General features: G+C 51.1%; 1 protein-coding gene across 1 annotated transcript in view; it reads right to left on the reverse strand.

The window, feature by feature from the left end:
• Positions 1–19,353, reverse strand: part of BRINP2 (BMP/retinoic acid inducible neural specific 2) — a 132,595-nt gene extending 113,242 nt beyond the window's left edge. Inside the window, exons 1-2 of the mRNA XM_077332501.1 lie at positions 18,717–19,353; positions 18,668–18,684 (exon numbers count right to left, since the gene is read on the reverse strand). The gene's annotated coding sequence lies outside the window, so the exon portion shown is untranslated. The remainder of the gene's footprint in view (positions 1–18,667; positions 18,685–18,716) is intronic.
• Between the last annotated feature and the right edge of the window lie 1,365 nt (positions 19,354–20,718).

The raw sequence follows: 20,718 nt of genomic DNA on the forward strand, positions 1-20,718 counted from the left end.
GTTTGTGTCTCCACATCCCTTTGGAAACAGCTGGCCATATGAGTGGAGGATACTTGGCCAGGAAACTCCTGACATTTCTGAGAAACTCCCAATGTTCTGTGATTGCCCCTCCTCCAGGATGGCCATTTTCTTGTGGTGCCCATTAGCTATTTGCAAAATTCTATAAGAACACACAGGCTCTACAAGGGTGAGGACCTCCAGTTTAGGCATAGAGATGCTAGTGGCCTCAGTAGAAACAATACAAGGAGATCAAGCAGCTATAAAACAAAACCCAGTCGCTGCTAGCTCCTCTAAGGCGGCAAAGCTGGCCCATCCCCGCTGCACTCATTTTGGAATTTATATTTCACCCTAACTTCAAAAACTTGGGGCAGATTACAGTAATATAAATTTCATAAATACAAAATAAACTTTAAATTAAACATTAAAGCAAATATTAAATATTAAAATATTAGTTATTAAAATTGCTCTTAGTGCTTTCTCTCTCATGTGGAGCGTTGGGGGGGAGGGTCATGAAGAAGAGTTCTCAGCAAGATTTCAGCCCCGTGGAATCGAAAAGAGAAGTCAGAGGTGTCTGTTGTCACTTCTAGCCTCCACCATAAGCCTGGAGGAACAGCTCTCTCTTGCAAGCCCTGTGGAACTGTCCAAGGTCCTGCAAGGCTCTGATCTCATTTGGCAGAGCGGTCTGCCCTGGTTGAAGCCAGTTTGATCTCCTGGAGGCCAGAGACCCTGAACAAATTTTGCTCACTGGACTTTAGTTTCCTATAAAGGGGGGGAGGGGAGGAGAGAAGGGGAAGAAGAGTTGGCTCCCTTGTTTGCAATGCAGCCAGCCCCAGCAGAGCAAAGGGGTGCAGAGGACTCCTCAGAGGAAGACAGCCAGCAGACCTGATCCAAACCCAGAGCCAGAGAGGGACACTGCAGGAGGAGGCAGCCTCTGAGAAGCCAGACAGAGATCTGCAGTCAGGCCGCAACACAATGCCCAACAACTCCAGCCCCAAGTAGGCAATGGAGAGTCATCTGCTGGCCAGTTCACCTCCCATGTCACCAGAGCCTCGGTAACAGTGCAAGGAGGAAGGCAAGAAGCGAGATGCAAAAGGGGACACAGTGCCAGTTTGGCAGCACAGTGCAGCCTCCATGAGGATATAATATGAGCAGGCAGTGTGATGCAGCGGTAAAAAAGGCAAATGCCATTGTGGGCTGTATCAACAGAGGCATCACATCAAAATCACAAGATGTCATAGTCCCATTGTATACGGCACTGGTCAGACCACACTTGGAGTACTGTGTGCAGTTCTGGAGGCCTCACTTCAAGAAGGACGTAGATAAAATTGAAAGGGTACAGAGGAGAGCGACGAAGATGATCTGGGGCCAAGGGACCAAGCCCTATGAAGATAGGTTGAGGGACTTGGGAATGTTCAGCCTGGAGAAAAGGAGGTTGAGAGGGGGCATGATAGCCCTCTTTAAGTATTTGAAAGGTTGTCACTTGGAGGAGGGCAGGATGCTGTTTCTGCTGGCTGCAGAGGAGAGGACACGCAGTAATGGGTTTAAACTACAAGTACAACGATATAGGCTAGATATCAGGAAAAAGTTTTTCACAGTCAGAGTAGTTCAGCAGTGGAATAGGCTGCCCAAGGAGGTGGTGAGCTCCCCCTCACTGGCAGTCTTCAAGCAAAGGTTGGATGCACACTTTTCTTGGATGCTTTAGGATGCTTAGGGCTGATCCTCCGTTGAACAGGGGGTTGGACTAGATGGCTTGTATGGCCCCTTCCAACTCTATGATTCTATGATTCTATGAGGATGAGTGTTTGCAGGAGCAAGACTACGGTGACTGACAAGTGTTTAGCCTGTTAGCCTGATAGCTAAAAGCAGCAAACAAGGCAGTAAATAAGTGGAAGTTGATCGTTTTGGCTCTGTGTGCCTGACTGATTTCCTCATCTCTGGTCTGTGTTCTACAACTCTGCTTTTGGATTTCCCTTGGGACTTGTAGCTGTAAGTGTACATTTACTGGCATCTTGACTTTGGAATATCCTGACTACCTCTACCTGCCTGCTGAGTGTCTGCAAGCAGGACACCCACAAACTTTCCCAGAAGGACCAGGCCCTGTGATTATGTGCTTCTTCCCCTACCCCAACTACGCCACCTCTGCTGTCTACAGGTTAGCTGTGCTGTTTGCTCCTCCCCACCCCCACCACCCGGTGATCTTGTATTTTTTTTTCTGAAATGTGGCCATGTCCTCCCACCAAAAAATAAAACACCCTGTAAGTTCAGTGAGAACATTTCAGATGTGGTGAGAGATGCATCAATAAGTTCTCCATTGCCGAGAGGAGTCTTGTTTCCAAATTCCCTCAGTAGCCCAGATTTCTTGTGTTCACGTTTTCTGGTATTTATTTTGCCTTGCCAGTTTCAAATCCCTCCCACCCCTGAAAATGAACCATTGGTTAACTCTCTTTTATTGCCCAGCACGTCTCAGATATATCATCTCCCAAGGAAGCACGCTCAGTCGAGGAACTGTTAATCTGACTTGCCGCTAGGAACGCCATGCACGGTAATTAACAGAGCAGGCCTCGCTCGGCTGGGAATTCATCTGCCCGATAATTATTTGATCTGCTCAGCCCACGATGAGGAATCCGGGGATGGAATCTTCTAAAACAGCCTGTATCCTTGGCTGGTCCTCTGGAGTCGGGCAATATTATTCACCGTCACTCTTTTTGGAAGCATTTCATCTACCTTTGTAATGTAGGATAGTTCACTACTCACGTCCTGCCAGTGATTTACAGCCCAAGATTTCGCCACAAGAGACAGTTCCGCTGGAAAGCTTTATAATTAGAAGATGAGCTGTATATGGCATTGGTCAGACCCTACCTGGAGTCCTGTGTGCAGTTCTGGAGTCCTCACTTCAAAAAGGAGGAGACAAAATTGATAAGGTGCAGAGGAGAGTGACGAGGATGAACTAGGGCCTGGGGACCAAGCCCTGTGAGGAAAGGCTGAGGGACCTGGGAATGTTCAGCCTGAAGAAGAAGAGGTTGAGAGGGAACATGATTGTTGTTTTTAAATGTTCGAAAGGTTGTCACATAAAGGAGGTCAGGGAAAGGTTCCTGTGGACAGCAGAGGAAAAGACCTGCAGTAATGGGTTTAAACTATGTGGAGAACAATACCAGCTAGTTATCAAGAAAACATTTTTCACAGTCAGGGTAGTTCAGCAGTGGAATTGACTGCCTAAGGAGGTGGTGACCCCCTCAATGGTAGTCCTTAAAGAGCGCCTGGGAAGATACTTATCCTGGACACTTCAGGCTGATCCTGCATTGAGCAGGGGGTTGGACTAGATGGCATTCTTTGGCAGCCTTCCAACTCTGTGATTCTATGAAAAGCAGGATGTTTGTACACAGCATTTCACTACCTGGAGGGATCTCAAAGTGGCTCACAATCGCCTTCCCTTCCTCTCACAGTCCAACCTACCTAACATGGATTATTTATTTTCTTTAGAAAACGTGCATGCCATTTCCTTTCTCCAGAGACCTGCATGAAGCAGCTTTCAATTAAACCAAAACCATCAAACCATGAGCATTTAAAAACAGAAGCCATTAACAAGCCAGACAATAGTAGCAGCATAACGCACACACTGAGCAGCATTAAATTAAAAAAAAAATCTTAAGCAAAAGCCCAAGTAAAAAGAAATGGCTTAGCCTGCTACAGAAGAGCCAGACAGGGAACAGGGAAGCGTCATGGGGGAAGGGAAGGCACCGCCACTAAAAAAGCCCTGTCCCTGATCGCCACCCACTTGGTCTCCGAAGTCAGGCCACAGAACGCAGGGCTTCAGAAGAACATCTTCAAGGGCAGGCTGAACAATACACGATAAGAGCCAGCGTGGTTCAGTGGAGAACTGGGTTTGATTCCCCACTCCTCCACATGCAGCCAGCTGGCTGACCTTGGGCCAGTCACAATTTTCTTAGAGCTGTTCTTGCAGTGGTGTTCTGCCTGAGCTCTCTCAGTCCCACCTACCTCAAACAGTGTCTATTGTGGGGAAAGGTGTTTCCAGTTTGGTGTAGTGGTTAGGAGTGCGGACTTCTAATCTGGCATGCCGGGTTCGATTTTGCACTCCCCCACATGCAACCAGCTGGGTGACCTTGGGCTCACCACGGCACTGATAAAACTGTTCTGACCGGGCAGTGATATCAGGGCTCTCTCAGCATCACCCACCCCACAGGGTGTCTGTTGTGGGGAGAGGAAAGAGAAGGCAAATGCTAGCCACTTTGAGACTCCTCCTGGTAGAGAAAAGCAGCATATAAGAACCAACTCTTCTTCTTCTTCAGTAATATCAGGGCTCTCTCAGCCTCACCTCCCTCACAGGGTGTCTGTTGTGGGGAGAGGAAAGGGAAGGTGACCGTAAGCCGCTTTGAGACTCCTTCAGGTAGAGAAAAGCAGCATATAAGAACCTCCTCCTCCTTCTGATCTGCTTTGGAACTCCTTTGGGTAATGAAAAGTGGGGTACAAAACCCCAGCCCTTCAAGTACCTTTCCTCCCACGCTGTTTAGAACCTTGTGGCAACAACCAATCCTGTGAAGGGTGCCTGCCGGGGTAATCCAATCCCTGTAGCCAGCCTCCAGCAATAGCCCAGCTGCTACAATTTGGATCAAGTGATGTTTCCGAACAGTTTCCAAAGGCAGCGCCAAAGAAAGGGTATTTCAGGAATCTAACTTGGATGCAATTAGAGCAAAAATCCCTGCAGCAAAAGTCATGAGGTCGTTGCAAGGATAAAGCAGGTGAAGAGAAGGCTGCTTTTTGTACCCCACTTTTCACTACCAAGCAGCTAACAATCGCCTTCCCTTCCACTCCCCACAACAGACACCCTGTGCGATAGGCGATGCTGAGGGAGCTCTGACAGGACTGTGACTGGCGCAAGGTCACCCAGCTGGCTGCATGTGGAAGAGTGAGGAATCAAACCCAGTTCTCCAGATCAGAGGCTGCCGCTCTTAACCACAACACCACATGGGCTCTCAAAGAACTCTGCAAGCTGCTCTTGGCCTTTAGGAATGGATAACCTGTAGTAGACAGAGAATCATCTCTTTAGGAGTGATCTGTGGCTGGAGGTCTGCAGAGAAATAAAGCCATACGTTGCAGCCTGCAGCTCCCAAACCAAGGCGGGGTTAAGTCAAGGTTAAGTTTTGTGGGAAGAGGAAAGGAGCCCTCCCTGCAGAAGCAGCTGGGTAATCTGAATGCCGTTTCCCCCACCTTTTTGCAGCTTCCTCTGATTTTTCGGCAGCTGGCTGGCGAGAAGGAGCCGTGAAGGGCTCTGAGCTCATTTGCTCCACACAAACGAGTGATTTTTGGAGTGGCCTCTACCTGGTGATGAATTTCGGCATTTGAACAACTGTAAGAAGCGTCAGGAGCGAGCCCTGGAAATGAGGGCAGGTGCGGTATCATGGCAAAGAGACGGTGCTCTGCAATGGGAGGTCTCTTATTTAGCATCTTTCCAAAGGGAGGCCATGAAGGTAGCTTCTCTCCCCCAGACCTCTCCTCCAGTTGCCATATGGGGAAATCAGCCCACATGGTTGTTGCAGGAACAAGATGCATGCGGCAAGTCCCATGATCCCCTTATATAGCTATTTATGGATAGAACAACCGCTGGCTCCAATTAAGACCTAGATATAGTTAGGGAAGGAGCCTCTTGTGGCACACTGGTATGGCAGCAGTCATGCAGTCTGAAAGCTCTGCCCATGAGGCTGGGAGTTCGATCCCAGCAGCCGGCTCAAGGTTGACTCAGCCTTCCATCCTTCCGAGATCGGTAAAATGAATACCCAGCTTGCTGGGGGGTAAACGGTAATGACTGGGGAAGGCACTGGCAAACCACCCCGTATTGAGTCTGCCATGAAAACGCTAGAGGGCGTCACCCCAAGGGTCAGACATGACCCGGTACTTGCACAGGGGATACCTTTACCTTTATAGTTAGGGAGGCTTAGACACACCCAGAAGCTGAAGGTTGGGGTAAGATTTCTGCATCTAAGCAATGACTTGGGAAAGGAGGGACAGAAGAGGGTGGGAAGTCTGTGGATTGGCAGCTGCCTGCTTTGGCCTTACAGCTGAAGGCTGGCTTTATTTCTCTGCAGGCCTCCAGTTCCCACCCCTTCCAGAAGACATCATTCCCAAGCATCCTCCTAACAGTACAAAATGCTTGGACAGGCACGGCGAAAGGCGGCCCCACTCTGAGAGGATACACTGACCCCTGCTGGCTGGCATGAGGCATGTCTCCCTGCCGCCGCTGCAGCTTTTTCTGACACAGCTAGCCAGACGCCTCGCTTCAGGCAATGCAATGCGATGGATGCATTAATTTGCTTCCCAGACAGAAGAGCTCGTATGTTTTATTAAAAGGAGGAGAGGGGTTACACGCCCAGGCAGCTCATTTGGCAATCAGGACAGAGGAAGTTCCAGAGCCGGAGAGGGGTGGAAAAGTTTTGGTCCTCTCGTTTCACAGCCGAGAAACAGCAGCAGAGAGGGGGCTGGGGAATTTGCAAGCAATAACCAAAAGCGGACTGTGCAACCTGCTCATTTCTGTGATTCCCCCCCCCCACCCCAAGCAGGATAACTCTGCCCACAAAGGCCAGAGTCCACAGCAGCCTGTGCAACAAAGGAGCGCAGCAAAATGGTGCCTGCCTCCAATTTCTTCAGGACCGTCCATGGTTAGTGTTTGGATGGCAAGACCACCAAGGAAGTCCTGGGTTGCTACACAGAGGGAGCCAATGTTAGTGCCTCACCTTGAAAGCCCAATGGATTTGCCAAAAATTGGTTCTCAGAGGGAGGGTGAAGAATTGGGGGAGAGCACCCTAGCATCCCTGCTCTGAACAAAGGGGAAGCCCAGCCCAACCCCTTAGAAAAAGTGGGAGACCCAATCATAGATCTCCAGTACTTTGTGTCCTGTCCCCCCCCCCCACCACCACCACCACCACCACCACCTGAACCAGCTCCCTTTTCTTGCTTTACGGTGCTGATTTGCCAACAAGGAGTCCCCAAGCTCACTGAGCCTGCCATGAGAAAGCGTGGCAGACATCCCCACAAGCAAAAACGAATGCCCAAGAGGAAAGGGCCAATCGCAATACTTCACTGAGGCAGGGGGCTCTCTTTGGTTTCCATTTGAAAGGGAAGGGGGAGAAAGGTCCATGGGCAGCTGTGGGGGAAGAGGCTGAGAAAGGAGACATGAGAAAGTTGTTTGCATGGCCAAGCTGGAGGCACATGGCAGCTGTGATACCCTCTCCCCCCCCCCTCCCTCCCCTTGGGATGAGCTCAGCACTTTACTCTCAAGCAGCAACCTGGAGACGACAGATGCTTCCAGATTTTTCCTTCCTGGTTCCATTTCAAGACAACTATAGATTCTGTCCCCACAACACAAGAAGCAAGAAGGCACCATGATTTTGTAATGTGGGATGGCAATGACTTAGCACTCTTTATTTCATTTGTGCATTCTAAAAAAAACAACATTAATGCGTGCTGAGGATCAACGGTTCAGCCAGCCACTGTGGCCACAGGACTCAGCAGATAAAAATGTTTTCTCCGTGCTGTGAAAAAGTTACCTTTGCTGGGGGGGTACAGAATGAGAGGAGGTCCAGGTTCACCAGTGCAAAATACAAGGAGAAGGACTTGTTTTGGGGGTATAAGATCTAGGTCCCAAACCCAATTTGGTCATAGATGTAGCAGCTGCTATTCTTTCTACGGGGGGGGGGGGTTAGAACTCCATGGTTTTATCATCTTTTAATGTGATATAGGGATTTTTAGGGGCTGTATTGTTTTTACTGTGAGTCTCTTTGAGAGCAGCGGTATACAAGTCCACAAATAAATAAAAATATATAAATAAAAATTTGTAAAACAGGAATAATGTTGCATTGTGGGTTTTTCACAAAAATGAACAGCAGTCCAAAGCACATGATGTTAAGGGGAAATCTGAGACTGGGAGGGGTGAGTTGCCAACTACAGGTTGGGGAATTCCTGGAGATTTTTAGGGGAGTAGAGCTGGGGAGGGATAGGTTTAGAGAACGGGGGGGGGGGACCTCAGCAGGGATATGACGCCACAGAGTCCATCCTCCAAAGCAGCCATTTTCTCCAAGGAAAATAACCTCTGTCATCTGGAGACCAGTTTTAAAGCCAGCCTCTCTATTGGGGGGGCGGGGGTTCGAATACAGCTTGGGGCACTGGCACTGAGGAATAAAGATGCAAATATTGGGGAATTTGGAGGGAGGAGTTGCCTGGGGGTGGTGGCCCTAAGTAGGATATAATGCCACAGAGACCAAAGCAGCTGCTTTCTCCACAGGAACCAATCTCGGTCCCTTTGAGACCAGTTGAACTTCCAGGAGATTTCAAGCCACCAACTGGAGGCTGCAGCCCAGCTGAGGAAGGAGGGATTAACTCTTCCCTCCATTTTGCCCCCTGAAAATGGCCCTCCCCAGCTGCTTTAAGCCCCATTCTGCTTGCCTGTTCCCACCCAAGCTGAAAGCAACCAGAGGCAAGACATATTTGATCAGGGAAACTCCTCAGAAAGGAGGCTCAGACCCTCCCTTCCCCAAACTATGTTCCCACACAACTGCTTTTGCAGCAGGCTGGTTAACAGATCCCAAATGAGGGAAAGGGTTGGTAACTCCCTGCCTCAAAGTTCTGTGAGGCTCCAGAGGCCTACCAACTATCTTCTTGGGTCACTGCCAGAAATTGGGGCAGAGAAGGCACCGAGAGACCCACACCGGCCCAGTTGGCCTTCCGCTCCTGCAGCCTCGGTTGTTTGTGTGCCTGGCAGCCGTCGGCTTCCTGGGCCTCCTCCCTCCAGAGAACAATTTGGCTCCCACAGCAAATTGTCGGTGCCTCCGGTGAGAGGCCTGGAAGGAGTCGGATGACGCAGGAAACCATCTTCTCGTGCCCTCCGGCGCCGCTCTGTAAACACCTTGTTATGAAGGCCGGGCCAGGGAGAGAATGGCTCAGAGGCTTTTCTTAAAGGCACCGCTAAAGAAGCCCGGCTCAGAAAGACCAGCCGCCCGTCTGGAGAGCATTAAGGGCCGCCGGGCCTTTCTCACCTCCTGCCTTCACTCCGTGATCGCCGACTCAGGAGAGCTCATGCTGGAATCAAGTTGGTCAGACTTGAAGGGGATTCCAAAATCCTGCGGGAGTCAGCTACCGCGGAGACACAAGCTGCCCCTCAGCTAGCGCTGTCGCTTCAACGCCAAGAGGGCAAGGGGCTCACGGGCCCTTCCACGGGCTTGTCTTTCTCCATTCCTTCCTGCAAGGATGTCAGGACAGTAGAACTGTGTCCCTCTCCTCATTTTATGCACAAAAAAGCCCTGAAAGGGAAGTTAGACTCGGCTGGTCACCTGGCAGGGCCGAGTAGGGATGCAAAGATACGAGAGACATGATGGAGGAGGTGCTGGGACTTTTCTGAACATTTCTTTGGGGAACTTTTAAATAAGAGCAGCACAGGGGGAGGAGGCAGTTCAAATCTGGGCCCTGAGGCTGGTAGTGTCACAGAGAGTTAGCTTGGGACAAAACCATCTGGGCGGATAACAATAACGAATGCATGACGAATGCATGACGTAATTTAGTATGTAGCATTTAACAATGATTATGCTCCTTAACAATCAGGAATGCCCACTCTGTCCCACTTGGCTCTGTAAACTATGGCTCTGAAGGTCAAAGGTCAGACAGATGCCATCTTGTTGGTCCACTAACTGTAGACAAGATAAGACAAGATGTTGGGTGGCCTCAGCCTTGAGGGGTTCCAGAGAAGTCCCACCCATCACACATGTTCCTGGGGTTTACACACAAACAAGGGGTGGGGGAGTACATCCTTGTTACAGGCTACAGGAGTGGGTGCTTAGGCAGTCTCTCAAAGGGAAAAAAGACAAGAACTATCTTCCTTCCTTCCTTCCCTAACAACAGTGTGTGTGTGGGGGGGGGGGGTTGGATTCAATCTATAAGGGTATGTAACAGGGAAGGGTAATTCCCCTCTCACTTAGGTGGACTAGTGTCCAGGAAGGGCCTAGAGTTACCCTGGAGGAAATGGTGGCTTCAGAAATCCGATTGCATGGCATTATGCTGAGGTCCTATCTCTCCCCACACTTTAGTCTGCAATTTCCCACTCTGGACTTGGCAACATCATACACTCCTCCACTTTCCTCAGCTGCTTGGTATGTAGAGATTTAGCAGGTGATGTTTTTCTTGGCATAGTAAGATAAGCATTGCCCCCTCAATTTCAGAACATCAGGCCGATATCAAAGGCTCAGCAGCAAGTCTGATTCAATAAAGGTGGCGCCTTGTCACAAAAATCTTTTGCTTTAGGACTCCTCCCCTCAAAAGCACCTCCTTCCAACAAGATCAAATTGGCTCCCTACCTATGGAGATGCTCATTTTGGCTAGAGAAAAGCGGACAAATCACAAAACCTGGTGCTACGGACAAATCAGGCTGCTGACAATAAAATCTCATAACCAACCAACAGTGCAGACAAAAACCAGGTGACTGTATGGGTAGCAGTGTTCTATGTCCTATGATAGGCTGGCACAGGATAATTTTGCACACAGGTGCGTCAGTTTACAAAAAGCACCCCCACCCACATCCCCATGCGGGACCACCCTTCTTTCTACCCTTGTCCAGGTTAATCAGAGTCAGACATGATATTTGCATGGATTGTAACCATGGCTGATGCTAACTCACTTTGAACGCCAGCTTCATGTTCTGCTTTGAAAGAAAACCCTGGTTAGAAGAGCAAGGGATTGTGGATCCCTTGCAACCGAGATTGCAACCGAGGCAAAGACAGGAAAGGTGAGGGAATATACCTCCCAGAAGAGAGTACAGGGAACAGATATTCCTCATGGGTTTTGCAGAGAGCTTGCATTAAGTCTGACGGCAGCCTGCATGCCTACATTCCTACATGCTTTGGGCTGATCCTGCGTTGAGCAGGGGGTTGGACTAGATGGCCTGTATGGCCCCTTCCAGCTCTATGATTCTATGATTCCGTAGCCAGAGTAAAGCAAGGCTATCAGCCTTTTGCAGGTTCTTACTAGTGACATTCTGTGCATGTCCAGCACCTGGCCTGGAATCTGAACTTTGGAAGGGTTTTTTTCGCATTGTTTGAAAAACAAGGTTCTAGTCCTCATGTTTATGGAATACCCAACTAGAGAAAATGGTCCTTCAGAAGGTGCCCCCTACGCCATCACAGTGGGGGAGCCAATGTGGTGTAATGGTTAAGAGCGTCAGCTTCTAATCTGGAGAGCCGGGTGTTGATTCTCCACTCCTCCTCCAAGCGTGGGTGACCGTGGGCCAGTCCCAGTTCTCTCAGATTCCCCACTCCTCCACTACCTGCAGCCTGCTGGAGGCACAGTTCTCAGAGCTCCCTCCGCCCCACCTCCCTCACAGGGTGCCTGTTGTGGAGAGGGGAAAGGAAAGCTGCTTGCAAGCCTCTTTGTGACTCCTTTGGGTAGTGAAAAGCATGCTCTTCTCATACCCCACCGAAATCCATCCCCTCCCTAAGCCCTGCTCTCCTCAGGCAACACCACCTGGAGCTGGTCATCCAGGAGCTGCCAGCTTAAGACAAGAAGCAGGCCTGGAGCTGAGGTGATAAATATTCAGGAAGAGGAAAGGGCTGGAGGGAGAGGTACCAGGAGCACAAGGGAAGACAAGCCAGCAAGGAGGGAAAGGGAGAAACAGCAGCTGCGCTGCCAGCGAGAAGGAGAGATGTTGGCCTTGGGAGGTTCCTGGGAAAAGAGGCAGGTGACAAGATGGTGGCTTCTTCTCTCTCGCAATGCGTTCTGAGTTGGGTGGTGCTAACTCCACCTTCAGGGGCTAGGAATCATCCATTTGGAATAAAGTAACCTGTCTAAGAAAGCAGTAACTGGGTGGGTGTTTTCAAGACCCCAAGTGCCTGTTGGCAGAGTTTAAATATGGGAGAGAACGGAGCACCAGGCTGCTTAAAAGAAGAGTATTATTGTGAAGAGAAACAACTCTGCATAGAAAAAGGAAAGAGAGAGAGTTTTGTTTATTATCTCATTCAGTCTGTTGTGTTCAAGAGGTGAGCATGGAAGAAATATGCTCAAAGGAGCTGGAAGTCTCCAAAGAGCCAATCAGGACATTACTGCCTCCCTCTCAAAAGAACACAAAGATCTAGCAACTGGAATTCGCTCAGGATCCCTGGCCCCAAAGGACTGAAATTGGCCACAACCAGGGCCTTTTCAGCTCTGGCCCCAGCCTGGTGGAACACTCTGCATACTGAGATCAGTTCTGCTGGGCCTGTAAGACAGAGCTGTTCCACAACTCTGTTGTAAGCTGCCTGAAGACCCCAGAGAACTGGTGGGGGTAGAAAGAAAGAAAGAAAGAAAGAAAGAAAGAAAGAAAGAAAGAAAGAAAGAAAGAAAGAAAGAAAGAAAGAAAGAAAGAAAGAAAGAAAGAAAGAAAGAAAGAAAGAAAGAAAGAAAGAAAGAAAGAAAGAAAGAAAGAAAGAAAGAAAGAAAGAGACAGACATGGCCCAGAACTCCAGGGATGGAGGGCAAGAAATTTTTTAATACATTAACTTAATTAGTCCCCACGTTATACATAGATGTTCTCACATGAAGCTCTCGGACAACTGAAAACGCCTCCCTTAGTAGAATGGCCTGTATGCACATGTAAAAAATATAGGGGATCGCTACAACACAAGATTTCCATGGGTCGAAGGTACTTGCAGAACCTCTCTGCCTGTACCCAGAAGGCCCTCAGGAACAGCAGGAGGTGGGGGGGAGACAGCAACCCCACCACCACCATAATGTTCTCAGTACAAATTTTATGTGGGATCCAACCCTCTCTCTATATATATTATATATATAAACCTAATGACATACTATTATTAACATTGTGGGTTGTCACTCTAGTTGCGACTTTTAGACAACCTTGTCCTATTATTATCCCATCACACACAGCCTTTCACAGCCAAGGAACCTGGCTTATGAGTCTGATGAGAAACAATGTTTTTTTTTTTAAACAAAAAATATAATAAAGCATCAGAACACACTGCATTAGAGGAGCCATGAAGGGTGTGGGCGGTCCCTCCCTTCCCTGCTACGCTCTGACCCTCTGTGAGCATTCTCTGATCTCCTCACTGGTGCCCCAGGCCAAGGGCCCATAACAACACGGGGTCCTAGCCTATGCGCTGGCTGGGAAATTAGTCTTTGTGCGCATCCCCAAAATAAGCTTTCAGATCTTGGTAGATCTTGTCTCCCCGATGCCATTCCTGAAACCCTCAGTGGCACCTGGGAATGTCCACCTTTGGTCTTTACAACCTGAGATGGAGAAGGAGGACTGTTTTTTTCATATCCCACGTTTTACAACCTGAAGGAGTCGCAAAGCGGCTTACAGTCACCTTCCCTTTCCTCTCCCCGCAACAGACAGCCTGTGAGGGAGGTGGGGCTGAGGGAGCCCTGAGACCTGTGACTCCAGCAGGCTGCAGGTGGAGGAGGAGGAGGAGTGGAGAATTGAAACCCGGTTCTGCAGAACAGAAGCCACCACTCTACATGATGCTGGCTTTCGATCAGGGTAGCAAGCCACCTAAGCCTATGCATGAATCAGGAATACTAAGAACCTACTGGACAGGTATTAGGGCAGTACTTCCTAAATGCTGGATAGCCAAGGCATACTTTTCCTGTCCCCTCCCGCCCCACAAAAAAAAAACCACCCATTAAAGCTACACATTGCCCTTATTTCTGGAAAGGTTTACATTTGTTGAATGTGCACAAATTCACTGAAGCCCACCTGCTGACGTTCTGCATGAGCTACTGTTCTTGTTGCTTCTTCTGATAGAAAGGAGGCATGGCCAGAACAGAGTCATGATGGGTGACTTCCATTTATGGTGGGGAGAAGTGGGCCATGTCTCTGCATCCAAGGAACTGTCACTTCAATTCTCATGTGCCATGACAGCCCAAAACAACTTTTAATATGATGCAATGTAAATAAGGTAAAGGTAAAGGTATCCCCTGTGCAAGCAATGGGTCATGTCTGACCCTTGGGGTGACGTCCTCTAGCGTTTTCATGGCAGACTCAATACGGGGTGGTTTTCCAGTGCCTTCCCCAGTCATTACTGTTTAACCCCCAGCAAGCTGGGTACTCATTTTACCGACCTCGGAAAGATGGAAGGCTGAGTCAACCTTGAGCCGGCTGCTGGGATTGAACTCCCAGCCTCGTGGGCAAAGCTTTCAGATGGCTGCCTTACCACTCTGTGCCGCAAGAGGCTCTTGCAATGTAAATACAAGATGCTAATTAAGTACTGGTAATATCAAACGGTGTTCCTTATTTTTGAAGCTTTTTTTTGGGGGGGGGGAGGTAAACCTGATTGGAAAGCTGCAAGGCCAGAACAGTACATCACTCAGAGAAGCAGCAGGCAGCCTCCTCTAACAATGGATATTTGGGGTTTTAATAAGAAAAAAAATTCACAGTGCTTTACCAGTTCTCTCACAATGCAATAGTGTGCCCCAGTGCACAATATGGGAACTGCTGACTTAGGGTGACATTTGGGGAAATGCTCCTGCACTTTATTGGAAAAAGAAGAAGAGTTGGCTTTTATATGCTGCTTTTCACGCAAAAGCTAGAGGCATGCACTGAGAGCTCCCTTCTACGAAACAACTAAAGACGCCGGGAGCCCACCCTCCATTCATGCTGCTGCTGCTAATAACCAAGGACAATCTGAGTGTTCATGTAGTTTGCATTCTCCTGCAAGATTTCTGAAAATCCTAGCTTCCTTTTTTGGGTGAGGGGAACTACCCCAAAGGCCTAGCCTTCATTGTTGCATAGGTGATTTTGTAATGGCAGACTTATCCGATGTGACCTTTGAAACGCAGCATGTTGCTGAACCTCACCCCACAGTAACAGACCCACTTTTTGCGTTGGGTATATGGGACACTGGCCCCAAGCCCAGCATGCAGGAGCTGAATGGATCCAGAAGGCCCTTGCAAAGAAGAAGAGTTGGTTCTTTTATGCCACTTTTCTCTACCCGAAGGAGTCTCAAAGCGGCTTACAGTCGCCTTCCCTTTCCTCTCCCCACAACAGACACCCTGTGAGGGAGGGGAGGCTGAGAGAGCCCTGAGATTACTGCTTGGTCAGAACAGCTACATCAGTGCTGTGGTGAGGCCAAGGTCACCGAGCTGGCTGCATGTGGGGGAGTGTGGGATAAAACCCTGCTCGCCAGATCAGAAATCCACATTCCGAACCACTACAATGGGAAGGAAACACAGTTTTCCACCTGGGGGGAACCAGTGCTCCTGTGTATGAGACTAAAGGCCACAATGTTCAAGGAAATCTTGAATCAGTTCCAGGAAAGCTCTGTCCGTGTCCCCTGAACCAATAGCAAAAGCAGCATGTGTCCCTTGCTCTTCACTGACACAGAAAGGCCAGTTTTGTTCTGTCACACCTGTCCAGGCCTTTGAGGAACAATCACCAGTTTTCATGGGCAGGCACCTGACTTGTAGAGTTATCAACAAGTCTGGAAGGGAAAAAATGCCCTGCCCCTTTAAGAGAAGCTTGAAGGGACATTATTGACAAGGTGAATTATTTTAAAGTATTGCCATAACCATGACAAGCTCCAGCTCCATTTTTACACATTAAGCCTCTGTTTTGGTAACAAGACTTTTTTCTGCAGGCCTGTTGGCAACCCCACTTACAAGCCATCTACAAAACAGCCCTGCAAAAGGACAAATCAAGGAAGCGACACTACCAGCTTGACATAGTGGTTAAGGGCGGCAGCTAATTGGACTTGATTCCTCATTCACATGGAGGCAGCTGGGCGACTTTGGGTCATTTACAGTCCTGATAGAGCTGTCCTCCCAGACCAGTTCTGTCAGAGCTCTCTCAGCCCCAGCTGTCTCACAGAGTGACTGTTGTGAGGAGACAGGTTCAAGCGGATCACCGTGTTGGTCTGAAATTTTGAGCCCAGTAGCACCTTTAAGGCCAACAAAGTGGGAAGCAGAAGGGAAGGCGGTTGTAAGCCACTTTGAGACACCTCTGGGTAGCAAAAAGCGGGATATAAAAAACAACTCTTCTTCTTTTCACAAATCCAGAGCAGGAGTTGAAAAAATGATTTTACTCAGAAGGGACGTGTTGTTGGCCAAGGATGGATCCAAACCAAGCCCTCCCATGGAACCCCCCAGAGTAGAAAAGTTCACCTGTAACATCTGCCACAGAGGTGCCAACTCAAATATACCACCACCTGTTTTAGAGGTTCAAGCGCCACATCATCCCCAGTTTTACACGACTGCGCACCATGCACATGGCTAGGATCTACCCACATTTCCAATTTCCATTTCAATTTGCCTCTTGTCTTAACCTCCAAAAGTGCTCCAGTGCCTACCATTGCTGCCTTAACAGGCAGAAATTCTATCCCTGAAGCCTCTTCCACTCATGAGAGCTCTGTGCTTAGAAAGCAACGCTTGATGAAATCCTGCCTTTGGTGCTACTCTTAAAGATTCCCAAACCTTGGCAAAAACCAAACCTGTTCTCCCATCGCTGCTCTCTGCCACATGCTTGCCTGGCCAGAAGAATAAGCAGCTGAAATTCCTCTCTGGCCTCACCCACTAGCTCCACGCCCGTGCCGGCAGCCCTCCGCTGCAGGGTTTCAGACCTCCAGCTCTGGGAAACGAAGGTTCATGGGGATTCAAGAGATCTGTACAAACCAGCCACCTCAATTGTGCTCCGTTCCTTTACAGTCCTGCAGGACAGAAGGCATGGACCGAGGCAACCCCTCAACACCACTGCAAATACACACCCTAGTTAAGGGCTGAATTAATGCTCTGAAGACACTTTGGGGGGACCAGTTTATTCTCCTTTCAAGCCCAGCCCTTCCAGCGGAGACAGGCAGGATACAACCTACATCACAGACAAAGTTGAAATCCTGGCATTTCACAAGCAGGAATTGCTCCACAAAACTGGTACCCTTGCACAGCCGTCTCGTGCGTGACATGTTTCGCTGTACATCGACGATGTTTTAAGTTTGTGCCTCAAGTACAAGTGTGCCGATTACGTGCACCCTACAGGCACGCTCATTAGGGACCCCTGATTGGCTCCCTATTTAGCTGTAAACAGGCAGAATAACCTTGATATGAAATGCCTCTCGGAGTGCCTTTCCCGATATCATGCAACCCGTACGAGTAAGACACTAACAGACACTTAATGGCTTGCTCTGCCAAGGAACGTTTAGAACATCAGCCTAATAATAGACATCTCTCAGCTTTCTAAAATGCTCGTGTTCACTTTGATGCCATTCATTGGTGCATTTAAATAAAACCGGTGTTGGCACTTCCGACACACAAACAGATTCTAGATGTCAAGATACGAAACAGCCACAAAGTTTTAGGACAGTCGGTCCTCCTCTCCCCATAACTAGCAAGCAGATTTAGGCAGATCCTCTAGCAGTTATTGGATGCACATTTCCAAAGAGTGACAGCCAAATCGTTCCTAAACTACACTGGCTGGCACTCCACGGAATGAATTATCGCCGTCCCTGTACCTGGGGCTGTCAGGAGGCTGCCATCCAAAGGACCAGAAATGTCTACCGAGATTAATCCGTTTACATGGAGGGATCCAGCAAAGCAGCAGACTGGTCTTCCAGCCCAGAGGAAAAGGGGTTCAGGGCTGTGTTCTCCTGGCAGGTTATTCACACGCACACCCTGAAAACCACAGAGGGCAGCAGAGGGGAACGGCAGGGGGTTCCAATCAAGACGGAGATTTATCTGGATCCCAGTTGTGCAGCCGGTATTGAAAACTGCAGGGGTGGTGATGAAGCTCCCCCTACCTTTAGTGTGGGACCTTGAGGAGTGAGGGTGAGGGCTATGGGGACAGAGGGGACAGGGTCACACACAGCCCCCAGAATGTGGAACTCAGACAGATGCCTGGGTGTTATCTGGGCATTAAATCGTTTGCTGCAACTATGTCTTGTTCAAGAACCGGGAATGTAACCAGCATTCCACCCCCAACATGAACACAAGCACTGCTGGAAAACCTCCTGGGACCCAACCACGATCCATTGGGACCCGAACAGAACTGCTGGTTTCAAGGGGAGGCAAGAGTGGAGCAAGCCCATCCACCCCTCTCAGGGCCTACCCATCCTGCCTTCAATGCCAGATGCTAAGGGGACCCAGGGAAGGAAAAAATCACTTTGCACATGCTCCCAAGCACTCTTTATTAATTTTTTTAAATATCCTTTCAGGGCTTAGCCCAGTATCAGAGCAAATGCTGGTCCTAAAGGAAGCCCACTTTGGCTTCTGGCCAGGGCACACGAAATGAAGTACCAAGGTGTAGGAATTGGGGGGGGGGGGTGGAGAGGGAAGGAAGAGGGCACATTCCCTTTCAGCCCGTCCCCCCCCCCGCACATAATCCTTGCAAACATGGGTGGGACACCACTTAATCGACTGGCTCCCCCCCACACAGACACACTTCCAGATGAGATCGTGCCCCACGGGACCCAATCCACCAGGCGGTGCAGGAGCCCGGCCACGCAGCGTTGGGGCCCCAATCCGTCCGGCTTCACCTTTGGGGGCTCCCTCTCTCCAGAATCCAGGCGGCATCAGAGGAGGCCCACGTCGCCTCCCATCTCCAGCCCCAGGAATGCGCCCCCCCTCCAAAAAATAAAAATAAAACCGGTCCAAAGAGCAGCCGCCGAGGAGACTTCGCGGCAACTTTGCGAGGACTTACCCCTCAACGCGGCCGGAACGGGGAAGGCGGCAGGCGCCCGGGCGAGTCCACGGAGCAATCCAGCCGGGCGCTGTCCTCCAGAGCCAAGCGCGGGTCCGACGGACAGACCGAGCGGCCGAGCCTTGTCCCCTCCCTCCCACCCGCCCCGGCTCTTCTCAAGGCCCGTCCCGAGAAGTTCCCTGCTGCGATGGACGGGCGAGGAAACGGGGCCCCTGCGCCGGCGCCTGCACTCCTGGGCCGCCGGGGCATCGACGGGCCATCTGCTGCGCGGCCGGGGGGGCGCCGCTCTCCATCCCGCCGGGCCCGATTCCCATCCGGCCGGCCGTCGCGGGCTCGAAGCGCTCGTGAACGTAGACGGGGGGCGGACTAGGGGAGGGGGTTCGAGTGGCCAAGAGCGACCGGCCGCCCTAGCTGCCGTTTCCCCGGCGGCAGCACCGCGAGGGAGCGCCCCCTCGGGGGGACATGGCCTCTCCTCTGCGCGCCGGAGAAGGGTCGCCGCGCCTAGTGGCTACAGGGACCGGGGCGTCCTCCCAGGACCCTGCCGGAGGAGCGTGCCTGGGGCGCCGGGGCGGCCGCTGGGGCTGCCCGCCGAAGAGCGAGGCAGAGGAGTCACCTGCCGGTCGCCGGACTCGAAGTGCCTCCCGGAGCAGCGCGCCGCTCGCCTTCTTCCCTCGCCCGCCGCCGCGGGTTTATGCATGCGGCTCTCCCGGCCAATGAGCGCCTGGGCCAGACTCCCTGAGAGTCCGTGATTGGCCCGGGAGCCTGGCTCGGAGGGGCGGGGGGAGGTTGGCGGTAGGTCTCCTTTGGCTCCGGCTCAGCGCCTCGCCCCCCCCCCCCTCCGCCGCCAGCTGCCAGCAGCTCCTGCGAGAACTTCTGCAGCCCGCCTCGCCCGCCCCTTTCCCAGCGGCTGAGCAGGGATCGATTCGACCCTCCTGGGCCCCGCGTTGGGGGACGGGGCGGGCGCCCCAAGGGTTAAACCCGGAGCAAGCGGCGGGCGGGAATTTGGGGTGGGAGGGCAGTTCGCCCGCGGATTGCCTTGCCGCTACCTCTTGCTCCTGAAATACTTAAGCAGAGATTTTTTTTTCATGCGGGGACGGCTTGGAAATGAGTCCAGCTCATCTCCTCCAAGCGGCGACAGATCCCCGTGCAGAGGGATGGGGGGCTCAAGAAAGATCTCGATCCAGGGAGGGCGGGAAGGTGCCCTGGATGGGGTAGATTTGGGGGGGGGGAGTGGTCTGGAGAGAGCCTGATCGACGTACATTGACACCCGGTCTTTTCGGTCTGCACATGGGCGTCCCCACTCTGGTTTAGACATCGCCCAATCAGGGGCGAGTGCTGAGTTCTCTCGCATTTGCCTCCGGGCCATGAACGCCTCAAGCTCATTCCGCACGATTGGATAATGTGCTTTCAATGCGCTTCAGATTTCTCCTGTTTCACATGAGGCTTTCGCTCCAGCGCAGTGGCTCCTAGCCTATTTGGGGCCGGTGGGGGCGGGGGAGGGGCACGCTAGCCCAACTGCAGGGCCCACAGGAGAGAGACGGGGGTGCTTTGCTCCTGCACATCACCCCCACCTTCCCAGCTGGTGACTCACCTGTTCCCTTTCGCCTTCCAATAAACTCATCTTCCCAAGTCACACCACTCTGGTTGCCAGCAACAAAGGGGGTGGGGGCTCTGGCTGGACCAATTGGGGTGTGAAATCATGGCAGAACTCCCCATCAGGCGACAGAACGGGCCATGGGTGAGTGGAGGAAACTGGAGTTTGCGGTAAGCCAGATAAGAGCCCCCCACGTCCCCACGCCCCCCCAACCCTACTTCCCTACCCAGGACCAGGGAAGCGTGGCGCTTGGCCAGTCGTTGCATCGGGTCTGGACAGCAGTGGCAGTCCTCAGGCTTGGAGGGGAGGAGCAAGGAGAAGGGGGTGGGCCTGGGGTCTCCCCCCAGTCCTTCTGCCCTTGGTCAGTATGGATAGCATGTGTGTAGGCCAGGGCTGGCTTGGCAGCTGGGGAAAAGTGAAGGAGTGCAGGGGCAGTGCCTTGCTTGCCAGCACACCA

Source organism: Paroedura picta, chromosome 4, assembly GCF_049243985.1.
Source record: "Paroedura picta isolate Pp20150507F chromosome 4, Ppicta_v3.0, whole genome shotgun sequence".
NCBI lineage: Eukaryota > Metazoa > Chordata > Lepidosauria > Squamata > Gekkonidae > Paroedura > Paroedura picta.